The sequence below is a fragment of the Astatotilapia calliptera genome, chromosome 10, assembly GCF_964374335.1.
Source record: "Astatotilapia calliptera chromosome 10, fAstCal68.1, whole genome shotgun sequence".
In the NCBI taxonomy this organism is placed as follows: Eukaryota; Metazoa; Chordata; class Actinopteri; order Cichliformes; family Cichlidae; genus Astatotilapia; species Astatotilapia calliptera.
This window is the reverse complement of record NC_137431.1, coordinates 12105738-12121948: the sequence shown is the minus strand read 5'-3', so window position 1 is coordinate 12121948 and position 16211 is coordinate 12105738. Positions and strand designations below refer to the sequence as shown.

Sequence of the window (16211 nt, the reverse complement as noted above, 5' to 3'; positions counted from 1 at the left end):
ACCAGTGAGAAACAGTGAATAGCTATGAAGAGCCTTTGCATCATCTGTTTTGATTTGTGGCCAATTGAATGCTCTGTTCATGTAGGCAGTTGCAATTCTCAGTTCATTACCATAATGACAAAACAGCAACTTCCTTGCCTCACTGTAGCCTTGTTGAGGATTCATGTGCTGACAACTTCTTACCAAATCTCTGGGCTCACCTCTGGTGAACTGTTCAAGGTAATATAACCTGTCACTGTCACTGTCAGTTTTGTCATGAATTGTATGGTCAAAGGCTCTTGTAAATGGTATGAACTCAAGTGGATCACCACTAAAGATGGGAATGTCTCTTTGAGGCAAATGTGACAGTCTATGTTGTTTGACTAACATCTCAGTGATATCATTTTGTTTCAACATGACTTCACATAGATTCATTGGAATAACACTGGCATCAGTTTGGTGCAAGTCATCTTCTTGTTTTACACTGTGACTGTTTACCTTTGAATGCCCATCATGTTCACCTTGTACCTTTGGCTCTTGGAAGCTGAATTGCTTAACAGCCGATTCACACTGTTCCACATCATTTTTACAGCTGTCATATTCACAGTCCTCTAACACTTTTATTTTGGCTGTAGAAGCAGCAATAGCTGTCTCGATCTCAAGCTGTTCTCTTCTTGCTTTTAACTTACATTCTTCAATGTCCAAGGCTTGTCTCTGTTTCAAGGATGCGGCTCGTGCGAGCAGAGCAGCGCGCTCTGCTTCTTCTTTCTGCCGTACAGATGATACCGAAGAAGCTCTGGACGATCTTGATGAGCGGCTACTGACTGAGCTTCTTCCAATGCTGGTACCTGATTTCTTTGCAGTTAGTCTAGCAGTCACTGACACGCTGTCATCTGGGCTCACGTCGTCGTGATGCTGATGTCTTGTTACGATGATCCATTTCTCAACTTCAGTCATAAACGCACTGAACTGCTCCTTTTTTGGGTTGAACCAGAGCATCTGGTCCACATTCCTTTCATCTTCTGGCAACAGCGACAGTACATCATCATTTGCCCGTAAGAATTCTTCATGCAGCTTTGAAAAGTTACTTAAATGTTCATCAACAATGTCAAGGCTTTCATTCTCTTTCATCAGTCCGCTAATTTTATTCATTTTTGAAGTTAATTGTGACAGCTTGGACCTTCTTGCGTTTATGTGCCTGCCGAGCTGTTCTTCCAAACCTCTTTCGGTGTACTTTTGCGCCCTCTTGTGGCCAGTCCCGCTACTGCAGCTCTGTGCCCTGGGCCTGCAACCTTGCGGGTCTTTATCTGCCATCTCTGCCCCTTTTACACAACTTCTTATTCAACAAGTGTTCATGAAACAAAATGGTCTATGACACAAAGCTGAGGCTTTCGTAGTTAGTGTCATCTTCTTAAGACCAAAAACACTGTCACTGACTTATTTGTAAGAAGTTGAGAATCGCAATTGTTCAGTTTTAACACGACTTGTAGCTTAGCAGCATATCATAGTCCAAAACTTTATCCATGAAAGCTTATTTCTTCTTTTCTTAGATTCTTCATGCATACAGCTCTGTGCACTTAACTGACTTGCTGTATCAAACTTTGCACGATCTCATAGCGATGCAGTCGTCTTGCTCGGGAGCATGATGGTTTTACTTAATGTAGTGGCTATCTTTGTTTCTTCTTGGAATTCTCTATTTCTCTTATATCTAAAATAAGAGTCTGGATGGACAAGAGGCTGTTTTACGCGTCGGTTTGTGCAACAACGACGGTAAAACCATCGTGTCGCTCCGCCATTCGCTTACTTTATTTCTCACAAAACTTTCACAACAAAAGCACCATATCCTTTTCAGGCTTTTCAAAATAAAGCATGTAATAACTATAAATGGCGCTAACACTTAGGATAACTAATTTCTCAGACAGTGACATCACGGTGCGCTGGGAAGCTGCAGATGATGATGATGTTTCTTACCTCATTAAGTGGATCTCCCTAAGTGGAGGCGACCTGAGGCAGGTGGGGAAGAACTATTGAGTTGTTGGAGTACATATTATGAAATAAAAAATACAATATCTCAATAAACTGTTGTCCTGTGTCTTAAGGAGTATCAGATATCACTGTCTGCACTCTATGGAGATGGAGCTCAGAGTGAAGCTGTGGCCGTACGCTATAGCACCTGTGAGTCACACATTTTAACTATATCAGCTGCTGGTGGGAGCAGGCTCTCATGGATCTTTCTGGATATTTGCAGCGGGGACATGCTGGGGTCATTTTGGAGCAGGTTAATTTGTGTGCGCCACGTGTCATAATCAGTTTTGTTGTTAGGTCTGGGAACCTTACCGGAGAAGGTACGGAGTCTAACCTGGGACTGGATGTGTTTGACATCTTGCCTTCGTACGATATGCTCTACCACGACCTTCTGAATGTCAGGTGGATTCAAATCACTTACTGAAAGGGACGCACAGGCTTAAGCAGACAAAGAAGGAAATCGGGTAAACCCTCCAGCACTCATTTCTGTGTCCATTTTGGGCTAAAAACAAAAACACCTCATAACTACCTGTGGATGCTGGCTGAGCCTCTGAAGGTTGAGTGATATGTCATTAAGCAGGTAGTCAGAGTTCTCATTGATCAGTTCCTTGAGGGAAGTGTATCCACAGGCCTTACTGATGTCCTACATGGAGCTCAGCGCCGCCTGGCTCACCAGCAGTGTCTCCTCACCAGCTTTCTCCAGCACAGGATACAGCGAGGCCATCAACAAGGCACAGAAATTGCGGCCCACTGGCTGAGCACAGCAGGCGATTCCCCCGAGTTGGATGCACAGCTGACAGATGTTGCTGTTGAGCTAATGGATCATGGATGCAGATGTTGATGATGAAGGAATCACTTGGAGAGAGCTTGTATTTGAGTTGCTGGCATCACTGTTGTATATCGAGGGGAGTCTGGATGGACCGAGCAGCTACGCAAAGAGACAAAACCTGTGTTAAAGCACTGCTTTCTAACCACTTTTACACATGCACTGCAGCTCTGAAGTTTTCAAGATATTGTCCATGCACGTGAGAACGCAAATGTCTGACACAGTTAGATCAAACATTAAACAGCCTTTAGCCTTCCTGCTCCTGAGTGAAAGCCTGTATTATATCTGACTGTGCTCATGTGGGGATAAGACAGATTAGCCTTTTCTCAAAGTGAAGAGTGGGGGCCAATTTAGGATCTTCACTCAAATTTAAAATACAAGGGAAACTGATGTATTTCCTTAAATAAACAAAAACCACACAAGCGCTTATAAAATGCTCATCCTACCCAGTCATATGCAAAGTGTTAGAATCAACGTGTGATCCACCTGCCACTAAGAGATATTATTTCTCTTTGGTAGATGGAAAAAATGGAATCAAACTCACTGTCAGTAGCTACAACAGCACATTTGTTATAATATGATGAATCAAGCATTTAGATATTAAATAGTATTGAGGGAGACAGGATCAAATACAGTGGGGCAAAAAAGTATTTAGTCAGCCACCAATTGTGCACGTTCTCCCACTTAAAAATATGAGAGAGGCCTGTCATTTTCATCATAGGTATACCTCTAACTTGTCCGAGTTTTAAAGAACTGATTTGCAAATTATGGTGGAAAAGAAGTATTTGGTCACCTCATTTTTTGCCCCACTGCGTAATATACAAAGATATTTGTGGCAACTCGATGTGCTTTGTCCACTTTTATTATCGGATTGCTCTGTTAACCAAAGGGAATACCTCAGTTTATTGTATGTTTGACTATAATTTACAAAAAGACTAAAGCATCATTTCTTATCTTTTCTACAATAACTATCAAATGAACAAATGGAGAGTGCTCGCTCAAGTCATGGATCAAGTGACTTAAAGGGCCGTTTTCAAAGAAAACTAAAAGTGTATAAGCAACCAAGGAAGTGAGTCCTACCTGGCCACTGGACAACATTCAGTGACAGTGCACTTGCTGGCATCTCCGGTGGGCAGAGCCCTGATTCAGTAGGGTGAATAAGGGATCTTGTCTCCTCCGTACTTAATGAGAGTGGTGTATCTGTCAGTCATGTCTGGCACATAAAACACCAGGTAGGTCCCATCATGGCTGTCACAGATATCTGCTTCTTGGGCTTCCCCTCTGGGTCCTTCAGGAGAAAACAAAAACTGTTACCTAAATATCAATGCTTTGAATACATTATTGTGTGCTCCACGTTCATGCACTCACAGTGATCTGCACTGCCAGCAGTCCCTCACCTGCATCTTTGGCATCAATGGTGACCTTCACTGGCAGAGAGGTGGGCGCTCCAGTGGTGTTAAGGCCGGATCCACTTGCACGCACCTTGCTGGTATCATGGGTGGGCAGCACCTTCACCTTGTAAGGGCGGACCAAAGGGGAGAGAAGACAACTGGCTGTGGAATACAGTCTCACAAATGAAAGGAGCCTTATTTACAGAACCGAGTAAACCACGCAAAGAGTTTTCCATTTTCAAAGCTGGCCAGAGTGGAACACTGTAACATGTAACACCTAGAAGGTTCAGATGGCTGCAGTACTTTGCTCATTTGGATCAAATGTTTGGGGGGAAAATGTAATTAAATCAAGTGATTGTAATGCTGTTACTTCCGTTGTGTAGTTAACCATCTATCATTTTAGATGTTTCATTAGCAGCCTGATGAAATTAGCTGTGTAGTTAGCCGACTTCTGCCATCCAAACAGATGAGGTGAATTATGCAGATCACTAGCACAGTACACAGATGACCACTTCTTATTCCAGCCAGACTTCAGGTACTTCATTCGAATCATGCAGTAACAACAAAGATTTATTACTACTGGCTTTTTAAATTGTGCTTCTTCTGTTCTAGAAAAACAGAAACATGTGATCACAGGGTTTTGTTTTTTTCAATGACATTTGTGTTGGTTGTGTCGGTTGCAGGCAAACATTTATCATAATGGTTAGATATTAGGAAATAGCTTAAAATGTGTGCATATTTAACTTGTTGCACTGCCGTAGTGTTACCTGCGTGGGATCTCCTCATGAGCATATGACTGTACCCTGGATGATGATATGTGAGGAGCTTGAACTTGATTCGCTAACAGAAACTCATTTGGCTAGCTTAGCGCACATGTCTTGTGGCAAGATATATGCACTTAAATGTTTTAAGTCATTGGCTGTTCTGCCAAATTGCCACCAACCTGCAACTTTGTGAGCTGACTGTTTCGCGATTTTTGTGTTTTAGACAACAAAAAGAAAAGAAAAAGATGTACAGATCCAGGCTTTTCCTTTACTGTGGTAGTCGCATAGAATGACGTCACTGACACTGGTTTAATATGAAAACAAACTTTGCAAAAAAAAGAAAGAAGAAGAAGTGAGTCGGCGTGTCATCTTTATCGAGCACCATACATGTTTTGCCTCACATTAAAATTATTATTTTGCCTTTTCAAAAATAATTTATATTCAGACAAGTCAAATATAGCAAATTTGTACAGCTTACACGGCGGGCAGGTGGCGCAGAACACTTGCCGGCCCCTGGCAACTTGAAGCACAGACAGGCCCTGGTTCGAGCCTCGGCTCGAACACACTCACTGAGTTCAGGTCCTATCTGTGTCCTCAGTCTGCTAGGGGGATTCCTGGGCTGCGCAGGGAATCCCAATCCTTTTTTTTTCTTTTCTTTTTTGGGCTGTTGGGGCCTGTATTTACAAAGCTGGGACTATCTCCGTTGTCATGGCTACCAAGAACAACGCCAGCTTGGGGGAGAGCGGAGAGCCCATAAGCAAACACTCATTCATCCTTTCTCCTCTTTCGTTTCACAGCTGCTGCGGTGGGAAACGCTGGGACTTGTGTGGCTATGCAGTTTTTGCATTGTTGGCAACTTTTAAGGACCAGCCTTGAATTTTACACATTTGATAAGTGAAGCCTGGATAATCTGGACACAATCTGCAGGCTGCATCTCCAAATCACAAGTGGCTTTAGATCTGACTCTTACAGACAGGCATGCATGTCTCAGGGTGATTACACACTAACACATTGTGATTAATCACACACATTTGTATACATTTTATTAACAAGATAATAAAAAAAAACACTATACAAAATGTGTTTTTGTGACAGGCCGCTAGTAACAAAGTGCTCTCAAGGTTAAATACACATACCGGTAGACATTGAGGGCTAGCAGGAGGGACCATGCGCTTACCTGCTGCTCTCTGGCAGGTAGCTCCATGCCCTCCTGGGTTTTAAATGCACCTTAGAACACACATGCATCAACACTACAATGAACGGGTGGAGGGAGGTTTGGAGTCTTCTCTCACCCCCATTCTCTGCGACCTGCTGGAGCGGGGGGGGGGGGCTAGGAGGAGGAGGAGTTGGCCGTCCGACTGCGGTCTGGGGTGTGGGGCCTCCCTGCTGCTGCGGAGTCGGGGCGGTCTGCCTCCCCCCACCGCAGGGAAAAGGGTAATACCACCTGGGTCTGGGTGCAGTTCCCCCTCCAGGGGCAAGGGTACCTAGACCCGGTTTGTAGGGTACGCTTGGGGAGTGTGATCGTGTGTACAGCGTCTCTTTATGTCTGTCTCCACGTTGGTTGAGTGTGGAGTAAGTGCATATGAGAGCATGAGGGTGGGAATGGATGTTTGTATATGTGTGTGCCTGTATTTCTGTGTCTATATGTCAGGTTGGGTGTCAGGCGCCACCTCTCTGGGGACATCTCAGGCCCTCCAAGGTTTGGAGGCCTATCTCCCCCTACCACCACTTCCCCTGCCAGTGGCGGACTCCCTCAGACATCGGTGCGTTGGTGGTTCTTTGTGTCCGGGGATGGGCGTCCAGGTACACAGCGGCTCACTCCTTGGCGGCCGCTTATCGGGGCCTGGAGCCTGGGGCTCGCTCGGGCCACTCACGGGCGCGTCACTGCAACTCCCCCTGGCTTCTGCTCCGCGGCTGCTGAGTGAGCCCTCATCTGGGACTCTCCTCAGCTCTTTCTGGGACAGTGGCACGGCTGCCCCTCTGTTGGTCTTCCTTGGTCTCTTGTGTTCTGGGGGCCTCTGGATGTCTGGAGTTTTGATCTCCTCCATACCTGCTTCATGCCCTGGAGGACGGGGCTGTGGCCCCCCCACACCCTCTAGCAGATCATTACATGAAGGAACCTTTTTAAAAAAAACAAGCGCATCCATGCTCACAGGTGTACACATGGGTGATCACACCCACAAACTACACCCTTTTTGGCTCCTACCTCAAAGCACACTGTGTTCTGTTGATCTTATGTGCTGCACAATAATGTTTAATATTTAGTATTTACTGTCATATTCCCATATATCATTGTGATGCTGTTTATTCTATTACTCTTGTTCTCTTCTGCTTGTTTTCTTTTTTCTTTCTCAGCAGGTGATCCAGGTGATCGATATATGCATTTTTTATTTCTTTTTTTTTTCTGCTCATTCTGTTGGTTTTTGTTTTTTGCCCTTCTCCCCCGTCCCTCTTCTCAGCTGTTTCTCTTTCCCTCTTTCTTTCTCCCCTTCTTTCCCCCAGTCAAGTCTGTCCCGTATTCAGCAAGTGAAAATAAAATAAACAATAAAAGGTGAATCAAATGGACCATTACGGCAAGGCTGGGATGGTCAATTTGGTAAAGTAAATCCGTTGGGCATCTTTCTTTGCCTTTAGACAACAATTCTGATGGTAAAAGAGCCAAACGGGACAGGCAAAAAAAAAAGAAAAAAAGAAAAAAAGAAGTGGCTTTAGATCTGACTCTTACAGACAGGCATGCATGTCTCAGGGTGATTACACACTAACACATTGTGATTAATCACACACATTTGTATAAATTTTATTAACAAGATAAAAAAAAAACACTATACAAAATGTGTTTTTGTGACAGGCCGCTAGTAACAAAGTGCTTAAAGATTTCAAATTGGTTCTTTCCCAAGTTTTCTGTTATGTGTACACATATTCCTTGAATTAGGTGCTTTTTAATTCTCCAATAATGGTCAGTGCAAAGTGTTTACACAAACAAACAAACAAAAAACATTACTCAGAAAATGGTCAGGTACAAGAACTGGATTAAAAAGGATTGGAAAAAACAGATAATGTCCAATGAAATACTTTAGCGTGTGGCTCATGACTTTTGCACAGTACTGTAAATGTTATTAATAATGAAAGATATAAAGATGTAGCTTTCCCATTTTTAAAAAATTCCCATACACATTATTCTTTTCTTCTAGTGAAGGTGCCTCCTCCTTCAGACAACTAATTTCTCAGACAGTGACATCACGGTGCGCTGGGAAGCTGCAGATGATGATGATGTTTCTTACCTCATTAAGTGGATCTCCCTAAGTGGAGGCGACCTGAGGCAGGTGGGGAAGAACTATTGAGTTGTTGGAGTACATATTATGAAATAAAAAATACAATATCTCAATAAACTGTTGTCCTGTGTCTTAAGGAGTATCAGATATCACTGTCTGCACTCTATGGAGATGGAGCTCAGAGTGAAGCTGTGGCCGTACGCTATAGCACCTGTGAGTCACACATTTTAACTATATCAGCTGCTGGTGGGAGCAGGCTCTCATGGATCTTTCTGGATATTTGCAGCGGGGACATGCTGGGGTCATTTTGGAGCAGGTTAATTTGTGTGCGCCACGTGTCATAATCAGTTTTGTTGTTAGGTCTGGGAACCTTACCGGAGAAGGTACGGAGTCTAACCTGGGACTGGATGTGTTTGACATCTTGCCTTCGTACGATATGCTCTACCACGACCTTCTGAATGTCAGGTGGATTCAAATCACTTACTGAAAGGGACGCACAGGCTTAAGCAGACAAAGAAGGAAATCGGGTAAACCCTCCAGCACTCATTTCTGTGTCCATTTTGGGCTAAAAACAAAAACACCTCATAACTACCTGTGGATGCTGGCTGAGCCTCTGAAGGTTGAGTGATATGTCATTAAGCAGGTAGTCAGAGTTCTCATTGATCAGTTCCTTGAGGGAAGTGTATCCACAGGCCTTACTGATGTCCTACATGGAGCTCAGCGCCGCCTGGCTCACCAGCAGTGTCTCCTCACCAGCTTTCTCCAGCACAGGATACAGCGAGGCCATCAACAAGGCACAGAAATTGCGGCCCACTGGCTGAGCACAGCAGGCGATTCCCCCGAGTTGGATGCACAGCTGACAGATGTTGCTGTTGAGCTAATGGATCATGGATGCAGATGTTGATGATGAAGGAATCACTTGGAGAGAGCTTGTATTTGAGTTGCTGGCATCACTGTTGTATATCGAGGGGAGTCTGGATGGACCGAGCAGCTACGCAAAGAGACAAAACCTGTGTTAAAGCACTGCTTTCTAACCACTTTTACACATGCACTGCAGCTCTGAAGTTTTCAAGATATTGTCCATGCACGTGAGAACGCAAATGTCTGACACAGTTAGATCAAACATTAAACAGCCTTTAGCCTTCCTGCTCCTGAGTGAAAGCCTGTATTATATCTGACTGTGCTCATGTGGGGATAAGACAGATTAGCCTTTTCTCAAAGTGAAGAGTGGGGGCCAATTTAGGATCTTCACTCAAATTTAAAATACAAGGGAAACTGATGTATTTCCTTAAATAAACAAAAACCACACAAGCGCTTATAAAATGCTCATCCTACCCAGTCATATGCAAAGTGTTAGAATCAACGTGTGATCCACCTGCCACTAAGAGATATTATTTCTCTTTGGTAGATGGAAAAAATGGAATCAAACTCACTGTCAGTAGCTACAACAGCACATTTGTTATAATATGATGAATCAAGCATTTAGATATTAAATAGTATTGAGGGAGACAGGATCAAATACAGTGGGGCAAAAACGTATTTAGTCAGCCACCATTTGTGCACGTTCTCCCACTTAAAAATATGAGAGAGGCCTGTCATTTTCATCATAGGTATACCTCTAACTTGTCCGAGTTTTAAAGAACTGATTTGCAAATTATGGTGGAAAAGAAGTATTTGGTCACCTCATTTTTTGCCCCACTGCGTAATATACAAAGATATTTGTGGCAACTCGATGTGCTTTGTCCACTTTTATTATCGGATTGCTCTGTTAACCAAAGGGAATACCTCAGTTTATTGTATGTTTGACTATAATTTACAAAAAGACTAAAGCATCATTTCTTATCTTTTCTACAATAACTATCAAATGAACAAATGGAGAGTGCTCGCTCAAGTCATGGATCAAGTGACTTAAAGGGCCGTTTTCAAAGAAAACTAAAAGTGTATAAGCAACCAAGGAAGTGAGTCCTACCTGGCCACTGGACAACATTCAGTGACAGTGCACTTGCTGGCATCTCCGGTGGGCAGAGCCCTGATTCAGTAGGGTGAATAAGGGATCTTGTCTCCTCCGTACTTAATGAGAGTGGTGTATCTGTCAGTCATGTCTGGCACATAAAACACCAGGTAGGTCCCATCATGGCTGTCACAGATATCTGCTTCTTGGGCTTCCCCTCTGGGTCCTTCAGGAGAAAACAAAAACTGTTACCTAAATATCAATGCTTTGAATACATTATTGTGTGCTCCACGTTCATGCACTCACAGTGATCTGCACTGCCAGCAGTCCCTCACCTGCATCTTTGGCATCAATGGTGACCTTCACTGGCAGAGAGGTGGGCGCTCCAGTGGTGTTAAGGCCGGATCCACTTGCACGCACCTTGCTGGTATCATGGGTGGGCAGCACCTTCACCTTGTAAGGGCGGACCAAAGGGGAGAGAAGACAACTGGCTGTGGAATACAGTCTCACAAATGAAAGGAGCCTTATTTACAGAACCGAGTAAACCACGCAAAGAGTTTTCCATTTTCAAAGCTGGCCAGAGTGGAACACTGTAACATGTAACACCTAGAAGGTTCAGATGGCTGCAGTACTTTGCTCATTTGGATCAAATGTTTGGGGGGAAAATGTAATTAAATCAAGTGATTGTAATGCTGTTACTTCCGTTGTGTAGTTAACCATCTATCATTTTAGATGTTTCATTAGCAGCCTGATGAAATTAGCTGTGTAGTTAGCCGACTTCTGCCATCCAAACAGATGAGGTGAATTATGCAGATCACTAGCACAGTACACAGATGACCACTTCTTATTCCAGCCAGACTTCAGGTACTTCATTCGAATCATGCAGTAACAACAAAGATTTATTACTACTGGCTTTTTAAATTGTGCTTCTTCTGTTCTAGAAAAACAGAAACATGTGATCACAGGGTTTTGTTTTTTTCAATGACATTTGTGTTGGTTGTGTCGGTTGCAGGCAAACATTTATCATAATGGTTAGATATTAGGAAATAGCTTAAAATGTGTGCATATTTAACTTGTTGCACTGCCGTAGTGTTACCTGCGTGGGATCTCCTCATGAGCATATGACTGTACCCTGGATGATGATATGTGAGGAGCTTGAACTTGATTCGCTAACAGAAACTCATTTGGCTAGCTTAGCGCACATGTCTTGTGGCAAGATATATGCACTTAAATGTTTTAAGTCATTGGCTGTTCTGCCAAATTGCCACCAACCTGCAACTTTGTGAGCTGACTGTTTCGCGATTTTTGTGTTTTAGACAACAAAAAGAAAAGAAAAAGATGTACAGATCCAGGCTTTTCCTTTACTGTGGTAGTCGCATAGAATGACGTCACTGACACTGGTTTAATATGAAAACAAACTTTGCAAAAAAAAGAAAGAAGAAGAAGTGAGTCGGCGTGTCATCTTTATCGAGCACCATACATGTTTTGCCTCACATTAAAATTATTATTTTGCCTTTTCAAAAATCATTTATATTCAGAGAAGTCAAATATAGCAAATTTGTACAGCTTACACGGCGGGCAGGTGGCGCAGAACACCTGCCGGCCCCTGGCAACTTGAAGCACAGACAGGCCCTGGTTCGAGCCTCGGCTCGAACACACTCACTGAGTTCAGGTCCTATCTGTGTCTTCAGTCTGCTAGGGGGATTCCTGGGCTGCGCAGGGAATCCCAATCCTTTTTTTTTCTTTTCTTTTTTGGCCTGTTGGGGCCTGTATTTACAAAGCTGGGACTATCTCCGTTGTCATGGCTACCAAGAACAACGCCAGCTTGGGGGAGAGCGGAGAGCCCATAAGCAAACACTCATTCATCCTTTCTCCTCTTTCGTTTCACAGCTGCTGCGGTGGGAAACGCTGGGACTTGTGTGGCTATGCAGTTTTTGCATTGTTGGCAACTTTTAAGGACCAGCCTTGAATTTTACACATTTGATAAGTGAAGCCTGGATAATCTGGACAGAATCTGCAGGCTGCATCTCCAAATCACAAGTGGCTTTAGATCTGACTCTTACAGACAGGCATGCATGTCTCAGGGTGATTACACACTAACACATTGTGATTAATCACACACATTTGTATACATTTTATTAACAAGATAATAAAAAAAAACACTATACAAAATGTGTTTTTGTGACAGGCCGCTAGTAACAAAGTGCTCTCAAGGTTAAATACACATACCGGTAGACATTGAGGGCTAGCAGGAGGGACCATGCGCTTACCTGCTGCTCTCTGGCAGGTAGCTCCATGCCCTCCTGGGTTTTAAATGCACCTTAGAACACACATGCATCAACACTACAATGAGCGGGTGGAGGGAGGTTTGGAGTCTTCTCTCACCCCCATTCTCTGCGACCTGCTGGAGCGGGGGGGGGGGGCTAGGAGGAGGAGTTGGCCGTCCGACTGCGGTCTGGGGTGTGGGGCCTCCCTGCTGCTGCGGAGTCGGGGCGGTCTGCCTCCCCCCACCGCAGGGAAAAGGGTAATACCACCTGGGTCTGGGTGCAGTTCCCCCTCCAGGGGCAAGGGTACCTAGACCCGGTTTGTAGGGTACGCTTGGGGAGTGTGATCGTGTGTACAGCGTCTCTTTATGTCTGTCTCCACGTTGGTTGAGTGTGGAGTAAGTGCATATGAGAGCATGAGGGTGGGAATGGATGTTTGTATATGTGTGTGCCTGTATTTCTGTGTCTATATGTCAGGTTGGGTGTCAGGCGCCACCTCTCTGGGGACATCTCAGGCCCTCCAAGGTTTGGAGGCCTATCTCCCCCTACCACCACTTCCCCTGCCAGTGGCGGACTCCCTCAGACATCGGTGCGTTGGTGGTTCTTTGTGTCCGGGGATGGGCGTCCAGGTACACAGCGGCTCACTCCTTGGCGGCCGCTTATCGGGGCCTGGAGCCTGGGGCTCGCTCGGGCCACTCACGGGCGCGTCACTGCAACTCCCCCTGGCTTCTGCTCCGCGGCTGCTGAGTGAGCCCTCATCTGGGACTCTCCTCAGCTCTTTCTGGGACAGTGGCACGGCTGCCCCTCTGTTGGTCTTCCTTGGTCTCTTGTGTTCTGGGGGCCTCTGGATGTCTGGAGTTTTGATCTCCTCCATACCTGCTTCATGCCCTGGAGGACGGGGCTGTGGCCCCCCCACACCCTCTAGCAGATCATTACATGAAGGAACCTTTTTAAAAAAAACAAGCGCATCCATGCTCACAGGTGTACACATGGGTGATCACACCCACAAACTACACCCTTTTTGGCTCCTACCTCAAAGCACACTGTGTTCTGTTGATCTTATGTGCTGCACAATAATGTTTAATATTTAGTATTTACTGTCATATTCCCATATATCATTGTGATGCTGTTTATTCTATTACTCTTGTTCTCTTCTGCTTGTTTTCTTTTTTCTTTCTCAGCAGGTGATCCAGGTGATCGATATATGCATTTTTTATTTCTTTTTTTTTTCTGCTCATTCTGTTGGTTTTTGTTTTTTGCCCTTCTCCCCCGTCCCTCTTCTCAGCTGTTTCTCTTTCCCTCTTTCTTTCTCCCCTTCTTTCCCCCAGTCAAGTCTGTCCCGTATTCAGCAAGTGAAAATAAAATAAACAATAAAAGGTGAATCAAATGGACCATTACGGCAAGGCTGGGATGGTCAATTTGGTAAAGTAAATCCGTTGGGCATCTTTCTTTGCCTTTAGACAACAATTCTGATGGTAAAAGAGCCAAACGGGACAGGCAAAAAAAAAAGAAAAAAAGAAAAAAAGAAGTGGCTTTAGATCTGACTCTTACAGACAGGCATGCATGTCTCAGGGTGATTACACACTAACACATTGTGATTAATCACACACATTTGTATACATTTTATTAACAAGATAAAAAAAAAACACTATACAAAATGTGTTTTTGTGACAGGCCGCTAGTAACAAAGTGCTTAAAGATTTCAAATTGGTTCTTTCCCAAGTTTTCTGTTATGTGTACACATATTCCTTGAATTAGGTGCTTTTTAATTCTCCAATAATGGTCAGTGCAAAGTGTTTACACAAACAAACAAACAAACAAACAAGTGTTTACACAAACAAACAAACAAAAAACATTACTCAGAAAATGGTCAGGTACAAGAACTGGATTAAAAAGGATTGGAAAAAACAGATAATGTCCAATGAAATACTTTAGCGTGTGGCTCATGACTTTTGCACAGTACTGTAAATGTTATTAATAATGAAAGATATAAAGATGTAGCTTTCCCATTTTTAAAAAATTCCCATACACATTATTCTTTTCTTCTAGTGAAGGTGCCTCCTCCTTCAGACCTTAGGATAACTAATTTCTCAGACAGTGACATCACGGTGCGCTGGGAAGCTGCAGATGATGATGATGTTTCTTACCTCATTAAGTGGATCTCCCTAAGTGGAGGCGACCTGAGGCAGGTGGGGAAGAACTATTGAGTTGTTGGAGTACATATTATGAAATAAAAAATACAATATCTCAATAAACTGTTGTCCTGTGTCTTAAGGAGTATCAGATATCACTGTCTGCACTCTATGGAGATGGAGCTCAGAGTGAAGCTGTGGCCGTACGCTATAGCACCTGTGAGTCACACATTTTAACTATATCAGCTGCTGGTGGGAGCAGGCTCTCATGGATCTTTCTGGATATTTGCAGCGGGGACATGCTGGGGTCATTTTGGAGCAGGTTAATTTGTGTGCGCCACGTGTCATAATCAGTTTTGTTGTTAGGTCTGGGAACCTTACCGGAGAAGGTACGGAGTCTAACCTGGGACTGGATGTGTTTGACATCTTGCCTTCGTACGATATGCTCTACCACGACCTTCTGAATGTCAGGTGGATTCAAATCACTTACTGAAAGGGACGCACAGGCTTAAGCAGACAAAGAAGGAAATCGGGTAAACCCTCCAGCACTCATTTCTGTGTCCATTTTGGGCTAAAAACAAAAACACCTCATAACTACCTGTGGATGCTGGCTGAGCCTCTGAAGGTTGAGTGATATGTCATTAAGCAGGTAGTCAGAGTTCTCATTGATCAGTTCCTTGAGGGAAGTGTATCCACAGGCCTTACTGATGTCCTACATGGAGCTCAGCGCCGCCTGGCTCACCAGCAGTGTCTCCTCACCAGCTTTCTCCAGCACAGGATACAGCGAGGCCATCAACAAGGCACAGAAATTGCGGCCCACTGGCTGAGCACAGCAGGCGATTCCCCCGAGTTGGATGCACAGCTGACAGATGTTGCTGTTGAGCTAATGGATCATGGATGCAGATGTTGATGATGAAGGAATCACTTGGAGAGAGCTTGTATTTGAGTTGCTGGCATCACTGTTGTATATCGAGGGGAGTCTGGATGGACCGAGCAGCTACGCAAAGAGACAAAACCTGTGTTAAAGCACTGCTTTCTAACCACTTTTACACATGCACTGCAGCTCTGAAGTTTTCAAGATATTGTCCATGCACGTGAGAACGCAAATGTCTGACACAGTTAGATCAAACATTAAACAGCCTTTAGCCTTCCTGCTCCTGAGTGAAAGCCTGTATTATATCTGACTGTGCTCATGTGGGGATAAGACAGATTAGCCTTTTCTCAAAGTGAAGAGTGGGGGCCAATTTAGGATCTTCACTCAAATTTAAAATACAAGGGAAACTGATGTATTTCCTTAAATAAACAAAAACCACACAAGCGCTTATAAAATGCTCATCCTACCCAGTCATATGCAAAGTGTTAGAATCAACGTGTGATCCACCTGCCACTAAGAGATATTATTTCTCTTTGGTAGATGGAAAAAATGGAATCAAACTCACTGTCAGTAGCTACAACAGCACATTTGTTATAATATGATGAATCAAGCATTTAGATATTAAATAGTATTGAGGGAGACAGGATCAAATACAGTGGGGCAAAAAAGTATTTAGTCAGCCACCATTTGTGCACGTTCTCCCACTTAAAAATATGAGAGAGGCCTGTCATTT

The 16211-nt window shown here is 44.0% G+C and overlaps 2 long non-coding RNA genes across 2 annotated transcripts; both read right to left on the bottom strand.

Annotated features, from left to right (window-relative positions):
• Positions 1 to 3361: 3361 nt before the first annotated feature.
• LOC145431389 (uncharacterized) lies at positions 3362 to 5486 on the bottom strand. Its single transcript, XR_013911694.1, has 3 exons — positions 4989 to 5486; positions 4228 to 4345; positions 3362 to 4118 (listed from the first exon to the last, which is right to left on the bottom strand). It is a non-coding gene; the product is annotated as an uncharacterized LOC145431389 (long non-coding RNA).
• Positions 5487 to 10241: 4755 nt separating this feature from the next.
• LOC145431388 (uncharacterized) lies at positions 10242 to 15554 on the bottom strand. Its single transcript, XR_013911693.1, has 3 exons — positions 11305 to 15554; positions 10544 to 10661; positions 10242 to 10434 (listed from the first exon to the last, which is right to left on the bottom strand). It is a non-coding gene; the product is annotated as an uncharacterized LOC145431388 (long non-coding RNA).
• Between the last annotated feature and the right edge of the window lie 657 nt (positions 15555 to 16211).